Source organism: Pezoporus flaviventris, unplaced genomic scaffold (assembly GCF_033815535.1).
Source record: "Pezoporus flaviventris isolate CSIRO_AGI_PZ_B2104156 unplaced genomic scaffold, CSIRO_AGI_Pfla_v1 ptg000079l, whole genome shotgun sequence".
Classification (NCBI taxonomy): domain Eukaryota; kingdom Metazoa; phylum Chordata; class Aves; order Psittaciformes; family Psittacidae; genus Pezoporus; species Pezoporus flaviventris.
The window spans coordinates 209,229-231,622 of NW_026892627.1; positions in this window are offsets into that span (position 1 = coordinate 209,229).

Consider the following 22,394-nt stretch of genomic DNA (forward strand, 5'->3'; position numbering starts at 1 on the left):
AGACAATTCATAGAATCAACTAGGTTGGAAAAGACCATTAAGATCAAGTCCAACCATTACCCCAGTTCTACATGTGGCTTTTCTGGGCAGACACTGCTTTGTTAAGAAAACCATTGGCTTCTCATCTTGCCATTGGCTTTTAGTGACAAGTGTGACTAAGCTGTCCCCTGGTGAGCTGGTCCATGGGTGGCAGTGCCGCATAACTCCTGCAAACATTAGTACCAGGATCTGGCCAGACTGTCATTTGGGATTCCTTTGAAGTGGAGCTGGTCAGTGGCTGCTCCCATGGGGATGTTCCTCCTGCTGTGGCACAACCCAGTGCCCTGTAAGCCCTCTCCTGTATGAGTTGACTCTGCTGTGTCATATCCAACCTCACTTCCCTCTGGTCCACTGGGGCCACACAGGGACGTCCTGCCATTGCCTTATTCCCTGCTCTGCATTGGGCACAGTTTCATCCCATCTCCAGGGCTGGAGCAGGGGAGGGTCAGGGGATGGTCCCAGCTCCTGACTCTGCACTAGTTCCTCTATTTCAGTGTGGCTCTGCCCCTGGGAGAGGGGCCCATTGCCCTCCCTTCAGTGGGAGCAAGAAATGGAGGCTGCCAGCCTGGGTGGAAGGTCGTCGTTAGAGGTCACCAAATCCAGGCAAAGCTGGAAAAGAAGCTAATCTCCTGCTGTCGAGCCAAGCTTCAGGAGTGCTGGAGAAAACTCCGGGTGCTGGTGCCAGCCCTGGGCCTGGTAGCGGCTGCAGCGTGGCTGCATAGGGAAGGCACGCTGGAGGCTGGGTTGGCTCAGCACTGCGGCCCCAGGGAATGGGGCACCAGGCACAGCCACCACGATGCTCCCACACTGGGGCTCTCACCGACTGCACCCCTGCATCTACCTTCTGGGACAGGGCACAGGCACAGCTCTGTGGTGTCAGTGCCGGGTGTCACTGGGTCCCCCCATGCTCCCTGTGGGCCCACGTTGGAGCTGAGGGGCCAGGGCACCTGCTGCCTTTTAAGGCTGCTCTGGGCTGATGAATCAGCTGCCAACCTGCGCAGCTGTGCTCAGTAGGCAGTGGCACACTGAGGTCCCGGGGCGGGCGGCACAGAGCGTGTGTTCAATGTTAAGGAATAACAGGGTTTCCCCAGCAGTGTCCTGTGCTCTTCCGTGCTGGCACCAGGGCTGCTGACGCCCTCCATGCAGCTCTTGCTGTTTCACTGTCAGGCGGCAGCCCCAACTCTGCCCTGTGTCTTGTTTTAGGTGCACAAAGCTGAGAACAGAAGGCACCAGGGAGACCTTAGAGCAGCTTCCAGTGCCTGAAGGGGCTGATGAGAAAGTTGGAGAGGGGCTTTTGACAAGGGCAGGTAGGAACAGGACAAGGGGGAATGGCTTTAAACTGGGGAGGAAGGGCCGGTGTGCAGGGGGGAGGCAGCCCCAAGGCACCTCCGTATCCCATCCAGGCTTTGCTCCTTGGCTTCACTTCCTGTAACAGGGCTGTGCTCACAAGAGTTTCAAGATGGAGCAGAGCCTTGTGCGCCTTTGGGGAAGGGATGTCACTGAGTCACCCACAGCTTGGACGCTTGGGCCAGTGCAGGTCTGCCTTTGGGAACTTGATGTGCCTTGGGGGACAGGCAGTGGCTACAGACAGGATGTGCTGGCCCCTGGGTGGGGAGTTTCTGCTTTCCACCCACAGAAGACATGTCCCGTTTGTTTCTGTTGGATGAACTCTCCAGCAACGTTTGATGGGGCTTCAGGCTCAAGCAAGGAGCCATAAAAAGGGAGAATAACATCAAAAGAGGAAAGTGGAAGGAGGCCAAGAGGAACACATCCAAGTGCCCTTTCCTTCTTTCTCTTTCGCTCTGTGCGGGAAATCCTGGAGACCGTGGGCTGTGTCTCATCCCTGTGCCAGGTGAGACATGGCCCTGACCCTGAACAGCTCTGCCATGAGACAGGAGGGTCCCTGATGGCAGACTGGGGGTTCTGGGGGTGGGTCAGCCAGAGGAGAGGGGCCCAGGCAGGAGCTCCCATCTGGAGTCAGGGTGAAACTGTGCTGCAGCTTTCGCTCCACTTCAGTGGATGGCTGCACAGGGTGACTTCTGCCATTGCACCTCTGGGGATGGGACAGGAAGGTTGGCTCCCAGTGGGATGGATGTGTGGTGGCGGCAGAGGAGCCCTGTGGTTGGATCCAGGGTGTCTCCACAGAAGGAATTAAGCAGGGTGGGGAAGGAGACAGAGGCTACTCTGCGGTGACTGGGATTAGCATGTGCAAACAACACCGCAGGCCATTGCATAAACCTCTTCAAACAAGTGCCGGGTGCCACGCGAAGATACAACCCCCCCCAGTACACCATAACCAGGTTTCCTGCACTGGGCAGTGCCCTCCCCACGTGCTGTGGCTCACTAAACCCTGCACAATCAAACTCTGGTCCTGATGGTGGGTTGGGAAGCGTGGCTGGAACCTGGGGGATGCTGGCAGCTGCCCTGAAGACCAACCCGTGTGCCATCAGGCCTCCGTGCCATCCAGCATGGATCATCTGCTGCAGCTTGGTGCTGCATGGAGGCACCCCAAGGAGCTGAAGCCCCTTTGTGGGCGCCGGCTCCTCGTGGCAGGAGACGGCCACGGCCTGCCCCTGGGAGAGGGCAGTGCTGCGGTGGGAATGTGGGGTTGTGGGGTGTGCCCTGGGAACAGCCCCTGGGCTGTGCACTAATGAGGGATGGTCCAACCCTGGCTCTGTGTGACACTGAGCAACACCGTAATTAGAAGGTGCCAAGGCTGCTGCGGCTCATCCCTGCTTCACCTCTGCTTCCTCCTCCTGCCGTCCTCCTGCCCAGGGCAGAAGTCCCATCAGCAGGAGCTGGGCCCACGCAGGTCTTTGACTGCAGCCACCACCCACTGCAGCCCTTCTCAGGCAGGTTAAAGAGCAGAGGCACGCTCTGGGAGGCAGCACTAGGATGGATTCAAACCTGTGCCACCACCGGGTTAAACAGTTTGGTGTGCAGCAAGGTCCATGAGGAATCCCTGTGCTCATGGGAGCTCTCCAGGCATCACCTCAGTCCCAGGAGACGTGGGATCTGTCTCTGCAGAGCAACCTGAAGTGCATTTGGGCCTTTCCTGGGTGCAGTTGGTGCTTTGCATGAGGAGGGGCTGAGTTTGGTCCTGGCTGTTATCCTGTCGCTGCACAAGGAGGAGCTGTGCCCCAAACTCCACACTGGGAACAACTGGCCACATCTCTGCCGGTCCCACGGATCCGTGTTCCCCTCCCTGCGCCTCTCCCCTCCATCAGTCGTGGTTGGAATTGGGTAAGAAGTTGGGCCATTGTTGTGCAAGGCAGATCCACAAATGCAGCACTGCTCAGCCTTGTTTCCCTGGGAAACCTGGCCAAAAATCAAGGCAGGACTCGGAAGGAAGGGCCACGTACCACCTCCATTCCAATGGGAGCTGCAATGCAGGGAGCCCTTCAGCAGCACACACACTACCGATCACTGCCCACCATTGTGCTTGCTCAGGAGCTTCTGCACCAACCTGAAGATGCTGTCCATGGACAGGGTGTGCCCTGCGAAACCCCGAGCAGTGTGAGCTGGCACACCACCGAAAAGCTCTTCCTCAAAAAGGTGATCCTGGCTCTGTCCATCATTGTGGTTGAGCTGGAAACAGCTGTGCTGAAACAGCCCCTGTCTTGAAACCCACCACACAAGAGAGCAGGGTGCTCTCAAACAAGTGCTGAGGAAGATAATGGGAAGCAACGCAGCATCTTCAGCTTGTGCAAGCGTGGCTGCCTGGTGGAAGGGGCTCATTAGCTAGGGCCCTTTCTCCCCGGGGGTGAAACCCATCCCTAAAGCACAGCACCACACTGGTTAAACCCCAGAGACGCTCAGAGGGGGTGAGAGACCAAGGCCCTATGCTGAGTCTCTGCATCTGGCATTAGTGTTGTGCAGGTCCTGGAATGCAGACCTGCCTGTGCTCTCCATGAATAATGGGTGGATCTCCCCTCCTCCCCTCTCTTGCCAACTCTAGCACATTCAGAAATCCCTGTTTCCCAGCACCAGGCTCACTCCCAGCCCACTGCAGACCTCCTTAGCTTTCTGGTTAGCTTTCAGACCACCTCTGAAGGCCACTGTGGACAGCGGTCAGGCCAAGATATTCCCAATGAAAAGCTGCCCACCCTTTCCGAGGGAGGACTCTCATTGTGCTGTCCCTGTGTTTTCAGCTACACAAACATCCACAGCCAGCAGAGGGGCAGTGGCCCAGCGGGGCTTACCCTGTGTTGCAGGATCATTTTAGGAATCTTGGAGACAGCACGGAGCTCATGCCTAGCTGGCATCTCTCCTTGTTCCCCCCTGGCTACACCACTACAGGGTTAAGAGCCATGATGGCCTCACACAGGGGCTGGGGTGGCATTTGTCCCCCTCCCTGGGTCTCACCAGGCTTAGCCACAGCCAGCTGGGGTACGGCTGCAGAGAGGGCATGCAGGGAGCCCTTCTTCAGCTTCACCTCCTGCCCTTGGAGGCTCTTTCCTCACCTCCAGCTTCTCCAGTCAGAAACCAGCAGGACCCGCTCCTCCCTCGGCTGGGGAAGATTACCAGGGCAGAGCCATCATTTACAGCACCACCTGCTTAAATGATTGCCCAAAGTCTCTCTCTGATTAGCAGCAGCATTCCTTGAGATCACAGTGTTGTTGTGCTACGGGCTGTACACGCACACAGACACACATAGACACGCACTACAGCTGTGCACAGATGTCTTTTGGATCCTTCTGAGGGGTTTTAATGTGCTGCTATTCCCAGCTGCTCACAGCTGACCCTTTAGCTGGCTGCTGCACTGGTGGGACCGTAGGAATCATTCACAATCTGGGTTTTGTCAAGGGCCACAATAGCAGCAAACCTCTGCACCAGTGGCTGTGCGTGCAGCGTCCTGGGGCTCTCTCCACTCACCAATGCCCTGTTCCTTGCCTGGTCTGACCTCACTCTGCAGCCAGGGCCTGTTCCTAGGGGATTTCACCCCAAACTCACATCAGGCAGGATCTGATCTGCAACTCCAACCCACACTTTGGGCTGTGTCAAGAAGCCCCGCTGTGGGGTTTGAGGCAGAGAAGGGATCGCTCTCAGTGCCAGCTCCTCCAGCATCAGAAACTGCAACAACAGCTTGGAAAGGGGCCAGCAGGAGCAGGGCACTATCTTGAACTGCGGCAGCTGTTTGCAAAACGAACGTGTGTCCGTGGCCTAGGAGACCGGCTCTTGCCCGAAGAGCCAACAGTTGAAATAAAGACATTCAGGCCGAGGAGACAAAGGCACAATTGTTACTGCCACAGCATGGACAGGGTTCAAAGAGGCGGGTGGCTGTCGTGCACGGAGGCTGCAGCCGAGCTGTCGAGTCCTGGAGGGCGCTTGCACTGCTGTTGGCTGTGTGCTGCTAAACAGCAGCTGGAGTTCGTGGAAAACAGTTCCTCAATGCCCCTCACAACACCAGGAAGCTCCCTGATCCCGAGCATGGAGACTGGCTGGCAGTGCCTGTGCTGGCAGTGGGTACCAGAACAGCGAGAGAAGCCCCGCAGCTGCTGGGAGAGGCAGGTTCCAGTGGGACTGTGGCTGAGGGAGAAGCATGGGGTTTGGCTCACGGGTGCTGGGATTGGAAGAGAAACAACCAGCCATGCCTCATAGGAAAATGCTCCAGGAATTTCCGTGTGGGCTTTGCTGGATGCCGCAGACCTGCTGACCCCAGGCTGTGCTGATGCTCAGGCCCAGTGAGATGAAGAGCTGACACATGTAACCTGAAGGCCATATCTGCCATGCTGCCCGTCTTCATTTGCTGGCTGCCCGCTGAGCTGCTGTGCAAGCTCAAAGCATCCATGTTCTGCCTGGGATCCTGGCTGGGAACTGTGGGATGCTCAGGTCTGCCCTTTGCTTAGTCTATCAGCCTTTGTGAAGGAAGGTGGGCTGCCCTGAGTCCTCAGAAGCATGCAGACCCTCACCCTGCAGAGCGCTCTGGTGCTCAGGCTACAATGGGCTGAGACCACACATGGGCTCCTGAGTAGCTCTGGCTGCCCTGGGTATCCCATGTCTGGATGCACATTGGTGCTTACGTGAGTCACTGAGCCTTAGGGCGTTACTCACCCTCTAACACACACTCCACTTCATTGAGATAATGTTGCTTCTGCCTGATGGAGCATCTTTCCATGAGCCCTGCCCCTGCTGCAGGGGGCTGGTGCAGCAGAGACGAGTGGAGCAGCACGGACCCAGAGATACGCTGAGCATGGCTGAATACCACTGGGAATTTGCAGCAAGCTGGACATTTCATACCCATGAAGCAGGAGCTGGACTTGGAGCCAGACGCTCTTGTGCTGCCTGTTTTCTTCCCCAGATGGATGCACGAGTCCTTTTTGTCAGAAGCATGTTTGTAGGAAGTCATGAGCAGCGAGTCTGGATTGGAGCCTGGGCTCTGACCCAGGGCTGCTCGGCTGCAGAGGGAACATTCACAGACACAGGCAGCTGGCGGGTGGCAGGAAACGCTGGCTGCTACACGCATTCACACCCGCCCGTGTGTTAGCTGGGATGAAATAAGAAAGTCTGAGAAAAACAAAACAGTTTAACAGGCCTTAAAGTAGCTTCCTCTCCCATTTCAGCAGCTAAGCATTCACACTCTGCTTTTGGCTAAAACTGAGCAGGAGATCTGGTGCCTTGCTGAATGCTTTGGTGGCAAAATTAGGGTTCAGATTATTTTTCTTCCTCCGGGAAAAGATGAGGAGATCCTTGCAGAGTGAGCTGGGCTTTCCCTCCTCCCGCGCCACAGGACAGCTAGAATAGGCTTTTCTTTCTCTAGAATGATGCTGCTATTGACAAAAGTATGCAGATACCAACCCACTCATAAATAACTCAGTTATTTCCAAACAGAGCTGGTCTTTGCCATAGTTTCCTGCAGTCCCCCATGCAATCAGGCTGCCTCTGTGCTGCGGTGAGCATTGCTCTGCGCTCCAGCAGACCAGGCCTATCAAGAACTGCCTCTGCAGCAGTTCTCTGGGCAGCCAGCTCATCCAGGGCTGGATTTCAGTTGAGTCATGGTATCAGTTGCTCGAAGCATCCATTACAAGACATTTTAATCAGCCTAGGAGGAGAAACTGTTCCAGTTGAAGAGAACAAATTACCTCAGCCTTCATGGCTCATCTGCATACACAGGGGCTTTCAGTATGTAGCATTTCAAGGAGTCCAGGAGACACTGAGATTTACCATATTCTCTCCCCACCATAACCAATGCCCCAGGGCACTTTTGTGTTTCACCAAACTTCCACTGAGATAAATTTCAATATTCAAGTAACAGCAGCCAAGATTTGTACAAATGGTACTACTAAAATATTTGTACAAGTGGTAGTAATCATAGAATCACAGAACCATAGACTGGTTTGGGTTGGAAGGGACCTTGAAGACCACCTAGTCCCACTCACCTTCCCATGGGCAGGGACACCTTCCACTAGACCAGGCTGCTCCAAGCCCCGTCCAACGTGGCTTTGAACATTGCCAGGGATGGGGCAGCCACAGCTTCTCTGGGCAACCGGTGCCAGTGCCTCACCATCCTCACAGGGAAGAACTTCTTCCTCAGATCTCATCTCAATCTCCCCTCTGCCAAGTTAAAGCCATTCCCTCTTGTCCTCACGATCCTTAATGGTTTTTACATGCCTGGCTGGACAAACTGGACATGAGGTGCTTTTCAGCAAACCCCAAGCCTTGCTTCCACAGCTGTGGGATGTTCAAGGTGAAGAAAATAGCTGCAGGCATGAAAGCCCTGGCCTTTTTAGAAATGTGGTGTTTGGCAGCATCCCGAATCCTTTCCCTCTGACGCCCTTGTCATTCCTCTACCTACCCCTCTCCCATTGCTCAGTGGTGAGCAGCGACCTGCCGCAGGCTGTTCTTTGTAGATGACAGAGAGCAACGTCATCTACTCATTTTCAAGAACGCCTTATGAGGAAGTAATAGTAGCAATCCTGTACTGCACATCATTATACATATGTATATGCATAAAATAGCTATTTTATGCTGTCTCTTTGTTTAGCAACTTTAAACACTTTAAAATTAATGGCCCATAAATATTAGAACCAGACATAATCACTGCAAGACTCCGCTGAAAGAGCTCTGTTCTGGAGTGAGCCTCTGCACAACATCAGGATGTCATTTCTGATATTTTATGCAGCTCCCCTCAGCTGTCCTGGCAGGATAGAAGATTTGTACTCAATTTTTTTTAGCCAACATTAGTGGTTAAAAATATGCTGATTGTTTTCAGCTAAGTGTATTTTCAGTAATAAAAAAATGGCAGCAAAACAGCGAAGCGCTCCATTTGTGCACTTCTTGGTTTCATGCAGTGGGTCGCTGACACCCCAGGCTTCCCTTAACAATAGACTTCCTTTTTTCTGAATTGTTCTTGCAGTTTTGGCCTGATTTTCCTCTCTGAACAAGAGGCTGTCTGTTGTCAACTCTGAAGAGAGATTATCTCCCCATTCTTCATGCCTGAGTATTCTGGCTGGGAAGCCCCAAGGGATTACCACAGGATCACTTGGTAATAAATAGCTATATTTGTAATATTTGGTTACAAATCTCATCATAATACTCTTTAATAACTGGGCATGTTTACCATACAAACACAGACTTCCATCACAATCCCTCCAAGATTCCTTCCTACCTATCTTTTAACCTAGCCCCATGAGGAACCCTAGAAACACCACTTACATCAATGTTCTTTCATCATACTGCCAAATGAAGTTGGCTGTTTTCTCCTCCCAGACTAAAGCCTGACGCTGTGGCTGCACACAGGGAGTTTGGGACTCAACCTTGTCAGCAAAGCCATCAGCAAAGATAAGAATGACTTTTTTCACTTGCAAGTTTCCCCACTGGGCAGGCACCATCACTGCAAGGGAAGGACAGGATTTGGAAGCTGTGGGGACTTCCGGTGGCCCTGATTCCTCTGATCTCCACAGCTCCAGCCCTTTCTCCCCCACAGCCACTGGTAACATACAGCACAGGGACCTGGGTTGTGTCTGAATATGGTCCAACAGGCTTAACCAGAAAACTAGCAGAGTTCATTTCCATTTCTGAATAAGTCAGGAAATCTTCTTTAGTGACCAGCTGGCCAATTTTAAGTATTTCTTTGCTTTCCCAGTGCTTAAATCTCTTGTTTCATGACTAAGGTTTAAAACCGGTGAGAAGGAGCAATGCCTAGGTGCTTCTGTCCCAGACAACAACAACAAAAAAGTGCATTTTTCGAGGCAGTGATTCTTTTCTTTAATTAATACAAGGCAGCAATAATTACGCTCACAGCCTTTTCCCCAGTAAAGAAGGGAAATCAGGTGCACTACAGCCCTTCTGTCCACTTTCCCTTTGAGGCTAGGGCCCTGATCCCATCCCACAGTACCTGAAAAGCCTGTCAAGCAGCAATCCAAACAGGCCCTTTTCTGTTCTTTGTCTGTGCGGTATCATAGAATCATCATAGAATCCCAGAATGATTTGGGCTGGAAGGGACCTTGTAGCTCATCCAGTTCCAACCCCTACCATGGGCAGAGACACCTTCCACTAGACCAGGTTGCTCTGAGCCCTGTCCAACCTGGCCTTGAACACTGCCAGGGATGGGGCAGCCACAGCTTCTCTGGGCAACCTGTGCCAGGGCCTCACCACCCTCACAGGGAAGAACTTCTTCCTCAGATCTCATCTCAATCTCCCCTCTGTCAGTTTAAAGCCATTCCCCCTTGTGCTATTCATACCTGCCCTTATCGAAAGAGCAGGTTGGGACAGGACAGAAATTGTCTCTACCAGCTTTCTTGTGGGCCCCTTCAGGCACTGGAAGCTGCTCCAAGATCTCCTGGGACCCTTCTGTTCTCCAGCCTGGAAAAAGCCCATCTCTCTCAGCCTGTCTCCACAGCAGAGGTGCCCCGGTCCTTGGAGCATCTCCATGGCTTCCTCTGTACTCCCACCCCACTTCACTACCATGTGTGCATTTTCATTTCCTCCCCTGTCTTTGTGCAGCTGATCTGGAGGAGTCAGAGCTGTCCCTAAGGGCTTCCACCTCATTGTGGCTGATGTAGCCACTGTGACTGCTGGAGGCAGTAGCACAAGTCCAGTATCACGACAGGGATCAGTCAGCTGTTTGGGACCCCCAGGGACACACAGGACACACACGTGTGTCCCATGCACACAGGGACATACACACATAGTTCAGACAGAGCAGATCACACACATGTGGAAAGGGATGCAGCTTTCCTCCGAGGGCTTCAGGACATGTGGAGCAGTGTGGAAGGGCATCCTGGTGCTGCTGTGTGCTCAGTGAGCACATCAGGCGCATGAGAGGTTGTGAGCAGCAGTGGTGTGAGGCTGCAGGCCTCTGCTTTTCCAGCTCCAGAGGGGACCCACCGAGTGCAGACTCAGCATACGGTCTGCTTCCCCCATTCCCACTTTAGCAAGAGACATGACCCTGTTTTAAAACCTTTGAGCTACTTCCCCTAATTTTACCAGCCTCTGTTACAAACCTACATTCATTCATTAGTGCTCAGGATGTTCTTATTCTACCCCCCTTTCTAATAACATTGCATTCCCATTGCATGGGATGACTGTGGGAAGATTTTGAAACCAGATATAGGCTTGGCAAAACATTCATTATGGCTGTGGCTCATCTTCTCAACCAAGAAATTACATATTCCCCCAGTGCTCCAAATCTGCTTCCATTTGCTGAAGCAGCAATTTGACATTTAAGTCGTTTGGCTCTTCTTAGTGGTTCCACATGTTACTTCTTATGTTTCTTGAGGAATCTGTTGCAGACTAATATCTCATCATGCTCTCGTAGGGTGGCAGCTCAAGTTTAGCAAAAATATTGCTAATATTCAGATCTGGAATAATTTAATTCAAAAGCAGATGCTTTCCCAAAGTAATGGATTTATTTAAATACTAATTTTAGGGAAATGTTTGGGCTGGTTACAACCAGCTCTACTCCGTCAGCATGCAAAGCTCTCTGCAGTGTGCTCCTGACAGTTGTGACAAACTGATTATCTCTTAGTCTCTTCCAAGTAGAGGAGACAATGGGCATTGGAGCCTGTTCTCAGACAGAGAAGAATTAATCCATTGACTTTAAAACTGCCTTGGGGCTGACACTGACAGAAGCTGTCCATTAGCAGTATATGGGAGGGATGTCCACATGGGACTAAAGAGCTCCCTTTCCAAAAATCTCTATACAACAAGAGATTCGTACAGCTGAAAGGAAAAGGTTCTCTGCTGGCTAAAAGCAAGCACTCCGAAGGCTTCCAAGTGCTCTGTTAGCAGGATCTGAACATTGTCCTTGTTTCATCCAGTTTCAGTTGGGGTTTATACAAACCACAAGCACAGGCTGCAGTTCACTAGCTAGCATTTTTTTGCTAAAAGCTTTAAACAGCAATTTTGCAGTGATATGGGCCTCTAAGAACTGCACAAAGCAATGGCTCCTCTCACCAGGAGAAAAACTGTAATAGTTTCTTTCATGGACAAAGGGCATTCCTCTTGAAAGGAATGGCCTGAATGTCACCCCTCAGGGATGTGCTAACAACGCCTTAAATACCTGATGACATTTGTCTAGATATTATCTGACCCTACAGCTTTCAAACTCCCTCTTGCCTCTAAATTTTCTCAGGTTACTTAAAATTTCACGTTTAATCAATCCCATGTATCTGCTGCTCGCAGATCTACTTGGGTAACCCCAGCACCTGGGCTATTTGAGAACTAGAGGGTTTTATATTAAGTGTCAACAGCAGCATGTATTTCATTATGATGTATAATGACCTTTGGGGATTGTTTCTAATTTAGGAAAGAATTCTTGAGTCATTTCAGGCTTCCAAACCAGTATCTTCTTCTCTTTCATATGACATCTTTATGTTTCTAAAGGTTTGCTTGCCAGCGTCTGTCGCCAACATATTCAACCATACTCTTAAATGAGTTAATTGTGACACAGCTTTCTAATCTTCTAAGTCTTCATGACTCTCGTAATCTTTTTCACTCCTTCTCTAGTACTCATTTTCCCAAGCTTGCTCTATCTGTACAATTCTCTGTTTATTGACTGGTGCTGGCACTGAAGACATCTATTTGTAGAGGTCTTTATCACTCATTTCTTTATCACTTATTTTGTGGCATTTCATGTCCATCATTTTCCCAGCTGCTGCAAACCTTCAAATCAAATAATATGGGAGCAGTTTAGATGAGGGGGCTTTGATCCTTTCAGAGTTTGTCCTCTTCCCTTTAAGAGGCAGCCTTTAATACAGACACCATTTCACAGTTAAGTGCTGCTAATAGTGATTCATTCATCTTATCAATAACTTGAAAATAGCAGAGTTGGGCTATTTGGTTGCCTGGATCCTGGTCTGGTGTATGCTTCCAACTACATTTGGTTCACAGAGGTGTGCTGTACTGTAGTGACAGGACAAGGGGTAACGGGTTCAAACTTAAACAGGGGAAGTTTAGATTGGATATAAGGAAGAAGTTCTTTCCTGTTAGGGTGGTGAGGCACTGGAATGAGTTTCCCAGGGAGGTTGTGAATGCTCCATCTCTGGCAGTGTTCAAGGCCAGGTTGGATGAAGCCTTGGGTGAAGTGGTTTAGTGTGAGGTGTCCCTGCCCATGGCAGGGGGGTTGGAACTTGATGATCTTAAGGTCCTTTCCAACCCTAACTATTCTATGATTCTATGAATTTTCCTTAATTTCTGCCTGTCTGCTTCCGTACCGTTTTCTGTGATAATTCCACTGCAAAAATTAAACCCTGAAATAATACTTAAAATCAGTCCCCAACAGCCCTCCTTTGCTGGGCCCTAAATAGCTGCTTGCTCTCCCCAAAGTGTGTTTTATCCAGTGACTCGCATGAAATACTGCTGGGGGGGGGCGGGGGGGAGCTGTCCCTTGGCCTCCTTGCTGAGTTCAGCGTCTGCAGTTGTTGGGGCTTTCTACAGTCTTCTGCCTTTTCTCTCCCCTCCTTCCTTTTCTGAATTTCACATTCTGCCAAGATTTTTTTTCTTTGGATTATCATTATTTTCCATGCTTTGTATGAACGAGTCGTATTTCTATTCCAAGCAACTGAGTGCATACCCTCCCCCATCCACCCCCTTCCTTAAAGGCTCTATTTTTTGCAAGATGAATAAGAATTTAAGTGGGGATTCTCACCCGTAGTAATGAGAGCTGCTGTCATTTCCCCCAGATTTCATCTCTTTTTAAAGCGACAGCAGAAAGATAAGTAGAAAAAATATTGCAGTTTGTGGCCTTTGAGCATAAGCTTTGGGTATTGTCTGCATTCATTTCTTTTCTTCTCCTGGCAACGATGAAATTTCGCAATCAGGTCTCCAGGTCTGCTATGGAGCCCCAAGGGAAGAAACAGTCTTCTAGAAACTGTGTTTACTTTGACTCTTCCAGTAAGCTCTGGTTTAACAACATGGTGATTAAATTTTTATATGACAGATTGAGTTTCATCCTTCAGCATTTTCAGACAACTTTTAATTCTAATGTCATCCGCCCTCTGTTTTATATATAATTCAAGTAGCTGTTTGCTGCAGCCATGTCATGCAGGACAGTGATGCACTTTCACTTTTCTCCTTGGGACAGCTTCTAGCAGTTACGCCCTTATCCCTTTTTTCCTACTACAGTTTTGGATGAGGTAAGTCCTTGGAGATCACCTCTCTAACCCCAGCCTCAGGGGTTAGCTGATTTTCTCTGGTTCATATATTCAACTCTGTTTTGGCAGCAAGGGTCTGGGAGAAGATTCAAAAAACCTTTCCAATTGCACACCCAAAAAACTCATCTCAGTGAGGACACACGTTTGAATGTTTTGGAAGTTCCATCTTCCACAGCCTGTTGTTCCATGTCTGCTAAGCTGGGTGGGTTCATTAGCTGGTAAAGGCAAACGACTGTGCTGCCTGCACAGGGCTCAGCCCAGCATGACTGGCTGATGCTGAGTAGCTTGCAGGGACCACCTGACCTTCTCTGACTGGTCGAGAGACTTCTTGTGATGCTCTCAGGTGAGACACAGTGAGCTGGGTGTTATACATATAGAAGAGGGGAGATTTAGATGAGTTGTGAGGTAGGAGTACTTCCCTGTGAGGGTGGTGAGGCCCTGGCACAGGGTGCCCAGAGAAGCTGTGGCTGCCCCATCCCTGGCAGTGCTCAAGGCTAGGCTGGAGGAGGCTTTGAGCTTGAGTGGAAGGGGTGTCGGATGAGATTTAAGGTCCCTTCCAACCCAAACCACTCTCAGATTATATGATTCTAAGATTCTACAATCTCTCTGCTTTCTGCTGTACCCTATCTGAATACCTTGTGTTTGGCACAGGGACTATACTGCTGCCTGCATTGGTTCAAGCTGCAGGGGGAAGAAGCTGTCGTGGTTTAAGCCCAGCTGGTAACTCAGAAGCATGCAGCCGCTCACTCACTCCCCTCCGGCTTCCCCCTCCCCTCTCTCCCAGAGGGATGGGGTGGAGAGTCAAAAGAATGTAAATCTCACAGGTTGAGATAAGAACAGTCCAGTAACTAAGGTATGACACAAAACCACTACTGCTACCACCAATAATAATAATGATAAGGGAAATAACAGTGGGAGAGAATACAAAACTAAAAGGAGAAACAAAAAAAAAACCCAATAAACAGCAGTGATGCACAATGCAATTGCTCACCACCCACCAACCCATACCCAGCCCAACCCTAGCAGCCATCGTCCCTTTTGGGTAACTTGCCCCCAGTTTATGTACTGGGCATGATGTGCTGTGGTATAAAGAAAAAAGCCTACAGCACCCGGGATTCCCAAGCAGTCTTCCATCCAAGTACTAACCAAGTCCTCTGCTTAGCTTCCAAGATCAGACAAGACTGGGCGTTCTCAGGGTGGAGTGGCCATAGGCAAAGCTGAACCCAAAGACAGAAGCCTTTTGATCAAGAATGGCTGAGCTCTGTCCTTGCTGCTAATGTGACACTGCCTTTAATACACACAGAGGGCTTGCTTCTAGCCTGAAAAGATGTTTTTCATGCAATTTTCATGTGTGGCTCATTTTTAAAGCTAAAGCATAAACATGAAAGCTACACACCCTTTGTTTGCATGTTTGAACTGATGAGTGTGCAAAATAGGACTAGCAGTGGCTGCACAGCTGTGGATGAGAATCACGCATACAGTCTTCCCATCCCACGTGTCCTTCACAGGGTTCATGCAAATGGACTAGCTGCCCAAACTGAAAACAAACAGCAAAAATACCTTGGGAATTCTTCAGACAGCCAAAGTGCTCTCAGCCATTTTGATGAACCAAGGGGAATTTCACAGGAGTCGGGTTTCTAAAGTGGCTTTGTCATTTCAGAAATGGAACTTGGGCATTACAGCACATAGCACTGCCCTGCTTCTGCCTGGTCTATGATCAAAAGGAACAATAAGATGTTAGAGATTTAAGAGAAATAAGATGAAGAATAATGAAAGTACTGGAACACACATGAGTTGTGTAGGAGATGTCTTTAAAGGGTATAGTCTTTCTGAAGACAATATCCATAATACTGTCTCATCCCACCACAGCAAGAAAGTTGGAGAATTCAGCAGAGTCCACCACAAGCAGGGAGAGCAGCCATGGCAGAGACAAGAGCACATAATGAGACACCGAGAAACCAGCCACCTCTGGAAAAAAGGTAAGTCAGAAATGGTGTGACAGGACCAGGGAAAACACTGAATGGGCAGGAGGAGGTACAGCAGGAACTTTCAATTTCTTTTTTTCTGTTGTAACACAAAAGCAAAGGAATTATAAAGCCACGCATTCCAAACCACAAATTTGCACATGTACCATTACCCTGTGTAACTTGTTGCCACAAGAAAGTGTTGCCACTGGCTTATTAGGGGTCAGAAAGGGAGTGGACCATTGGGTCCCAGGAATGCCTAGCATAGTCCTCATGAGTCACATGGAAAGTGTATTAAACCTCCTGCTCCAGAGCTTCACTCAGTCCAGCAGTCAGAGTCCAGGATGAGAGGTTCAACATGAGACCGCCTCCATTCTGGCCTGGCAATTTGACCATGCCTGTTGCAGCACACCTGGCACCAGCTACCGTCAGACGCAAGGTACCACACTAAAAACAAATGAAGCTTGGTTGCCTTTTGTAATTCTCTCATTTTGTTATAGCAAAGACTGCATGTTTCATAACAGAGGCACGGCAATCCTCCAGGTACTTGAGTCCTTCTCATCACCCTCAGATCTGTTCCTTCCAGCCTCTAGATGAATGATTAAAACTTTCTCCTCTGCTGCTCTCTGCACCTCATTTTGTACCTGATCGTCCAAGCAAGGAACAGAATAGGAAGCTTAAAACTAGGTCCTGATCCCTGAGATGCTCTCCTTTTGGTAAAGGACATGACTTGCAAAAAACTTCTTGCAGACCTTCAGGGCCTAATGGAGCTGGGCTCTTTGCAGATTGCTTTTCCCCAGAACAGTCGTCTTCTGTCTCATCACACAGCTTTTGTCAGTCCTGGTTACATGCTCCATCTAGTTCAGGCTGGAAGCCCCTCTGGGCCCAAAGACCTCTCACCCATTCTTGTCCCTCGAGTGTCCTGAGCACCAGAAGCAGGACAGAAATAGCAAATCATCATCAAAGTGATCAGGAGTAATTTGTGAGCTGTGTGTTTGGCACACCAAGGGAGGAAATGTCTGGGGCTTCACTGGGGATAGCTGCACAGAGTGGAGAATGTGATCAAAACCTCCTCTCTCCCCCACTTGGTAGTTTGAGGAGAATAATTTGATTGAAAGGCAAATCCTTTAATCTCCAGATATAAATCAACAGAATGGCAGAATTGCTTAGGACAGAGCATATCATATAGGGCACGTACTGTATGTCTTTTCCCTTTAAACAAACACAGGCCCTCCAACTGTTAACCTATTTATAAAAGGTAACTTGAGGCTACACGCAAATTCCTGAGGACATTTCATTCTCTCATTACAGCACAGACCCAATTTTTCTGCAGAAGAATAATTGGGCTTGGTTTATGAAGGCCCAGTCTAGCCAGGCTGCCCTGCGCTTCCCAGGACAAGGCTCTGCTTAGATAAAGAACAATGCAAATATCAGCTACTCTATCATGACCAGCCTCTGCAGGTTCTTCTCTTGCCACACGCAAAAACCCATGCTCTGGTTCATTTGCTGTGTGTGGGAAGTGTCCTGAACCCTGGGTCACCCACAGTAGGATCTATGATGCAGGAGAGCAGCTAGAGATGTGTAGACTTCAGTACCTGAAGGGGGCCTACAAGGACGCTAGAGAAGGACTATTCATCAGGGACTGTAGTGATAGGACAAGGGGTAACAGGTTCAAATTTAACTGGGGAGATTCAGGTTGGATATAAGGAAGAAATTTTTTACTGTGAGAGTGGTGAGGCCCTGGCACAGGTTGCCCAGAGAAGCTGTGGCTGCCCCATCCCTGGCAGTGTTCAAGGGATGTCCAGGTTGGATGGGGCTTGCAGCAACCTGGTCTAGTGGAAGGTGTCCCTGCCTGTGGCAGGGGGTTGGAACTGGATGAGCTTTAAGGTTCCTTTCTACTCAAACCATTCTGTGATTCTGTGATTCTGCCAGTGCTCCTGGCACTGCAGAGCCCTCTGCACTGGTACTCCCACAGCCTCAATGCAGCATCTCAGCCATGCTCCTCCACTGCGGCCTGGCAAAGCAGGTTACAGCTGACGGACAGATCCCAGAACAGGAGATCACGGGGTGTGCCAGCTGCAAGGCAAATCCCATGACCAGTCAGAGAGACTTGACAGGTCTCTGGGACAGCAGGATCCCTGGCCAAAATTCCATACCTTCCATTGTGCTGGAGTCAGCTTTGATGAGCATAACAGCCCTGGCTGGCTGGCTCATATCTGCCAGTGGCCCACAATACTTTTGTTGTTGCTGGAGCAGTGTCCTGCCCCACTCTGTCTAGTTAGCTTCTACTTGCATGCCTGACTCATGACAGGGAAATAGATGTGAAATGGAGACTGTAGCATGAGAGTGAATGTTGCAGGCTGGTTTTGTAAGAGTATTCGAATTCTCAAAGATGCTTACAGGCATTCACCTTCAAAAGTATGCAGAAAACTACATTTCCTGAAAATGAGAGTCTGCTTGGTGCTGCTCTATGTGTTGAGGCAATTCTCTGCTCCACTCAAATGCTTTATAGATCTGGTTTCTCTCCTCTCCTCTTCTCTCCTCTCCTCTCCTCTCCTCCTCTCCCCTTTTCTTCCTTATAGAGGGTCATTACTTACTAACGGCCACAGAGAGCACTCATTTTTGGAAATGACCCCTTCCATGGGCTCTGCTGCATGTCTGACATGAGAGATGAATGACAGCAAGCCCCTCAGCAACAATCAGCTCATCAGGCAGCATGCCCGTGGAGGAAGGAGAAACCCCAGCAGCCCTGCCTCGCAAGCACCCCTCATGTTGAGCATTCACCTTTGGCTATCACATCATATGCCTTGAGGAGAGAGTGACAGACTTGAAAAATGGGCAAGAAAGATGCATCATTCACTACTGTTCCTCTCCAAGACTTTTGCTGTCAGTAACCTGGAATCAGCAGATCCAAGGCCTGTCACATTACCAAGTGTCCTTAATTTGCACTGGCTCCCATCAAAGTGGTGATAAATGAGCATTCACCACAAATGAGCCCTCCCTTTCCAGCTCCCTCAGTGCTCACAAGTGACTCACATGAAATAAGTTAGGCCTTCACATAGGGCAGCCTAACTGCTGGCCTGCTTTACCTGCCCTGCTGGGCTAATGGGCCTGGCCAGGAATGACTTGTTAGGGAGATGAGAAGGTCCCCTTCCCTTTCCCCCATCTACTTTCACTGTCTGCCTTGATGAAAGGGAAGAGCCATTGTCTACATGCTTTCTTCCCTCCACCTCTCCCACAAAACCCCAAGAATAACCCCTCATTGCTATTACAAGGACAGACACACCTGTAGCGTCTCAGATTTTGTCTATTATCAGACCTAATGTTTCATGCTGCCCTCTCTTTCAGGCCTAATGTAGCTGCGAGAGGACTTGGGTAGTCTGGAAAGGCAGCTGGAAAAGCAAGTGGAGAAGTAGGTTATATTCCTTTGAGGGATAAACAAAGATAAATGAGATGCTTTGAATTTTTGCATAGGGGAAGTAAGCGGGGAGGCAACAAATGGAGTCTGACCTAAAGTTGCTCCAATAAAGCATAGAGCAGACTTCAGGTTTTAAACTAAATCAAGAATTTTCACATTAAACAGTGCCCCACAAAAGCCATGCTTATTTCGGCTAAGAATAATAAAGTACTCATCATTTTTTTCTGGGCAAGCTAGGCTTGTAAGCACACTAACAACTAGGAAAAATTGTTCACCTAGGAACGAGCGAAGCTGGGAACTCACCCTACCTTTACACTGATGATTTCTGAAGAGTTATGGGAATTCACCTCTGTGGAGGATAGAGGTGCAGCTCCCATATACTGCGTTTCCTTCCTTCCTTCTAGTCAGGAACAAGTTATTCTGTTTTTCAGATGTAAGTCAAACTGCAAAACACTCTCTTCCATCCTGTTCTTTCTAATGGCGATGATAAAAAGTCCACTAGCTTCAGCTGAAACAAGACAGGACTTAAAAAAATCAGGAAGCCCAGTTCTCAGTGTACTGCGAAGCTACACATCATGGAGTAAAAAAACATAACCGCTTAGGATGTGCAAGGAGCATGGCACATATTACAAAGAAGAAGCTGTAGATGGGGATAAGACAACCAGAAGAATGGGTTCTCAGCTGGCATTGTGTGTGGAAGAACAGCAATGGGAGCCAGCTGCCTGGACTGTGATCCTACATGCTGTAGGAACAGATTTACTTTATTTTCAGTGGAAGGAAAACCCATAGCTTTTGGGCTGATGGTAGCCCACCTTCCAGGGTTTTGACATGCAGGTTTTGTTAAGTAGGGAGCCTCGTGTGCAATGAAATATGGATGTTTGGATTATGGTGGACAGCTGCCTGCTGCAACATATAGTTTATAATGGGCACACCTATCGCATTGAAGGGCTGCTCCCTGCTCTGGTTTATGATAGGCATGCCTGGCTGGGATGAGGGTGAATTATCAAAGTTGTCATTTGACAGAGTGAAGTCTGGAGGACACTTCTGCCTCCTTAAAACACCAACAGTTTGCTCCTGTGCAACCACTATGCATTAAAGGCTAGACTTAGGACTCCCATGTTTTTCTTTTGGGCATTTTGGTGAACAACCAGAAGTTCACTTTGAAGCCAAAAGCAGGTCAGCCTGGTGGTCAGACCTACTCCCTAATACGATGCTGATATAACCCACTCCTTTTTGAATTAGTATGTCTGCTTCACAGTGTCCTGGGTTCAGCAGTAGCAGTCATTTTTCTCCTTCTTGGTAGCTGGTGCAGTGCTGTGTTTTGACTTTCAGCCTGGGAACAGAGCTGATAGCGATGTTTTGGTTTGGCCAAGGACTTTGTGAGCCTCATGCTCTGCCAGGGAGGAGGGGAAGCCAGGAGGAAGCAGAGACAGGACACCTGACCCAAACTGACCAAAGAGGTATTCCATACCACAGCACGTCATGCCCAGGATGTAACTGGGAGTTAGCCGGAAGGGCTGGGAGACTGCAGGGTTGGAGGAGGTATCGGTCGGTGCCTGGTCGGGCTGAGGGGGGCAAGTTATCGGTCGGCTGGTGCTGAGGTGTTGTATTCTCTTCCCTTGTTATTTCCTTTATCATTAGGGGGAGGGCAAGAAAGGGGGGGAAGTGAGCGAACGAATTACCTGACTGGGTTTAAACCACGACACACAGACACAGGAATTACTGTCCTGCAGTATAACCAGGGTCTACCCTGTTTTGGAGAGCACTTAGCAGAAAGGCTCCAGAGGAGAAGAGAGTTGGATTTACTAAGAACAGAGAAGGATCTCTAAGCCTATGATCCTCTCTGAAGCCCAGGGTAGGCTGAGACAGCCCTGAAATTCAAACCGTCGCCTGATCCTCCCAAAGAAAGCCATTAGGATGCTATTTTATCTTAGAGCTTAAAAATAGCACATGGTACAAACAGTTGTTATATATATGCCTTTCATCAGGACACGGGATTTCCCCGCTGCTTTCCCCTTAAAAACTCTGGCCCTGGAAACGTACCTATACGCTCAAGTTTGGGAGAATGGAGGCAGGCAGAAGCTGCAACCTTAAACCCACATGGATGGGGTGTGCCCCCTTCTACAGCCTGATACAAAGGGTGTTTCCTCCCTGAAGTGACCAGACATAAGAGACACACCTATTTTTGTTTTAATTTAGTCACCACACTTGGATTTTCTTATCTAGCTGGCCAACCTGACACATATTTTCACAAGATTTTGTAGCTCCCTCCGGTCAGAGGAGGGCACTTGGAGGACCTTGCTCTTCAACAGACAGGGGATGATCTTCCTCCCTCATGGATTAATTTACACGAAAAGTTGTAATGGTTTAAACCATGAAAAACAACACTGAATATTCCTCGTGAGTGGTTGTTGTCACTGGACCAATACTGGATGATCTCACCTCATTTCTGGAAGAGTTTCAGCCATGTGCACTACATGGCTTCACTCAGGGCAAATTGTGCCTGACAAATTTGGTGGCCTTCTGTGACAGGTGAGTAACAGAAAAATGACTGACATTATCTACCTGGACTTGTGCAAAGCCTTTGACACTGACCCACATGACATCCTTGTCTCTAAAATGGATGAACATGGATTTGACAGATGGACCACTCAGGGGTCAGGGAGCTGGCTGGATGATCACACTTGGAAAGCTGTGGTTAATGGCTCGATGTCCAAGTGCATGAACCGTGTTCCTCAGGGGTCAGTATTGGGACTGGCGCTGTTCAACATCTTTATCAGCGACATGGACAGTGGGATTTGAGCACCCTCGTCAAGTGTGCTCATGACACTGAGCTGTGCGGCGTATTTGACATGTGGGAGAGAAGGGCGAGCTTTAAGGTCCCTTCCAACCCAAACCATTCTATGATATGATACGATATGATATATGATGTGTGTACAGGTATATATATATATAGACACATGCAAACAAGAATTCTTACTGGTGCTCTTTTATTTGAGTATTGCTTCTGCCTCGATCTTTGGCAGCGATCTAGGTCCCATCCAACCCAAATGATTCTTCAATTCTACAACTATGTACATGCACATGAGCCCAGGACATGCTCTCCCTCATCAAACACACTCCTTTCCCGCCTCACCTCACCCTCCCCAACTCATGGAGTTTCCTTCATCTCATCTGCCCTCATCCATGCTCAAACTCCTCTGTCTCTGTGAGAACCATTTTGGTCCCCAAAGTGAGATGACAAACTTTTTGCTGCCAGGAACTGAAATGTGGTGCTTGCTGCTCATCTCTGCGTGTCAGTGCTGTACAAATGCTAGTGCTGGGGTTGTTCCCCACTGGCTGGGGAAGGGACCTGCTCTTACAACCCCCCACAGACTG